This window comes from Penaeus japonicus, unplaced genomic scaffold (assembly GCF_977035675.1).
Source record: "Penaeus japonicus unplaced genomic scaffold, GWHDUDI00000001_assembly GWHDUDI00000009, whole genome shotgun sequence".
NCBI lineage: Eukaryota > Metazoa > Arthropoda > Malacostraca > Decapoda > Penaeidae > Penaeus > Penaeus japonicus.
Window position 1 is genome coordinate 16,164,824 of NW_028234411.1, and position 2,500 is coordinate 16,167,323.

A 2,500-nucleotide genomic window follows, 5' to 3' on the forward strand; every position below is an offset into this window, starting at 1 on the left:
CACATTGCACGCACATTCCAACACATCAGTTCATCACACACGCATTCCGATGCTCATCCTCACACGCCGTAAGTTTATTAACCGCCAACCAGTCTCCCTCCTTCGTGTTTTATGTGAAGTTTATTAAATCACCTTTTGAAAAAAAAAAAAAAAAAAAAAAAAGTGCTTGTAAAATTCATGTACTTTGGTTCAAATATTTTTTGTCGTTGTCATTATTATTTCTTAATTTAAATATATTTGTAGAGAAACATAGTGCATAATTAAACATTTCTAACGCTGTTTTTTTTTTCTTCTAATTAATTCTAATTTTTAATTTTTTCTAGTGTTTGCGATTTTTTTTTATATATATTTACATTCCTTTTTTATTCATCTTAAAAATTTATGCTTGTGTCCGCGCGTTAGATATCATAAACATATCAGCGAAGAGATTTATTTTTCCGCGCAATCTCTGGCTGGAGATTAAGGCTGAATACATTGTAAATAAATTCCTCATCTCGATGTGCCACGTACATTTTCTCAACCTTTTTTTTCTTCCTTTCTTTCTTCCCTGAGCACCGTCAGGAGCCGGCATTAAGACTGTCAGCTGAAGGCACGTTGTATTAAGGAGTCGCGCATCCATCTCTGCCTCCAAAGCTTTCCCGCCGTATATTCTGCAGTCGCTTTGTCTTAGGATCGTGGGAGTATCACACCATTTCTCATATTTCTTGAATCTGTCATCCCCACCGCGGCGCATCACGATTAGCTTTTGTCGATAGGTGCGAATAGTTGTTAAACCCACCACCAGGGGTCTGCCTGCCGTGCGGGGTTGGCCAATATCGCGTCCGAACGGTCAGTGGATCCCGGACACGCCGTGTGTAAGTCTAATTCGTTTATCTTCACACGCTTTTTTCAAATCTCTTCTAATAGCAATCGCCATCAAAGATACGAACATAAGGTAAGAAAAGAAAAGTGTTCCTTCTGGACTCTACCTTCGAAATCCAAACACCCGAGCAGCGAAGCCAAGAGGGGAAGGATCGGGACACGGGGACAACATGGGCGGGCCCCCAATGGCGCGCGGGAGAGGCCAGAGCGCCGCCCGACACAAAGATGAATGGAGATCCTAACACTACCGAACGCCGGGGAATGCAGCGCTCGGCTACTCTGATGACTCCTAATGCCCGACGTGAGCCCAAGGGCGCTGCTCCGAGGGAAGACGCTGTGATTAGACGCAGACGAGAGTTTATCATGGACCAGACAGCGCGTCGGAATCGCCTCGCTTGAGAAGAATCATTTTTCGGCGAGAAAGAGAGGTACAGAGAGAGAGAGAGAGAGGGGGGGGTATAGAGGAAACGAGAGAGAGAGAAGGGAGGAAGAGAGGAAAAGGGAGAGAGAAAAAGGACGAGGAAGAGAGAGAGAGAGAGAGAGAGAGAGAGAGAGAGAGAGAGAGAGAGAGAGGGAAGGAAAGAAAGAGAGAGAGAGAAGGGGGAGAGATAGAAAGAGAGATGGAGAGAGAGGAAAAGGGAGAGAGAAAAAGGACGAGGAAGAGGGAGAGAGAAAGAGAGAGAGAGAGAGAGAGAGAGAGAGAGAGAGAGAGAGAGAGAGAGAGAGAGAGAGAGAGAGAGAGAGAGAGAGAGAGAGAGAGAGAGAGAGGGAGGGAAGGAAGGAAAGAAGGAGAGAGAAAGCCTCATTCTCCGAGATGGTAAGAAAAAAAAAAAAAAACCTCCACCAACGCGGCTTGCATTTACGCGATTACCTCAGGATTAATCCTAGTATCAAGGCGACGATTTGATCAGCGTTCAGGGCATTAAAACGCGGGGACAATCAGGCTTAATGGAAGCCTGCGTTTACTTACCAAAGGGCCGTTCATGCGCTCTCCTCTTAGCTCATGCAGATGGCTTCACAGGGTACTGCATATTATCATCACGGTGCGCGGCCATATATTATTTATACGCGGTGCTCATAAGCGCTCAGAAAACTCGTTAATTTTTTTGGTTGAACAATGCAGTGTTATCAAACTTTCTAAGCACACATACCATCTCTTGCAACCGAGATAGCTAGAGGTGCAACAGTGAGAGCTGCAGGACAGCGTATATGTTGCAGATTGCAAACTTTTTTTATTGTTGCTACAACACATAGCTGCGGACACATAATAAAGCTGTTACTAGCAACGCATTTGGCGTTTTTTCGTCTTCCATAACCTAACGTGTCCTGATTAGTGATGTTCACTGTATTTTAGATTTCCGATTGATAGGAAAATCCGAGATAAGAATGGCAGCCTGGCGAAAACCTAAAACTCTATTAGAATAAGAGAGAGAGGGGGGTGAGAGGGAGAGAGAGAGAGAAAGAGAAAGAGAGAGAGAGAAGAGGAGGGGTGAGAGGGGGAGAGAGAGAGAGAGAGAGAGAGAGAGAGAGAGAGAGAGAGGGGGGGGGGGGAGAAAGAGAAAGAGAGAGAGAAGAGAAAATGCGCACCAATCTCAGCAACCAGAAATCCTCTCAATGAAAATCACAGCCCTGAGTCGTC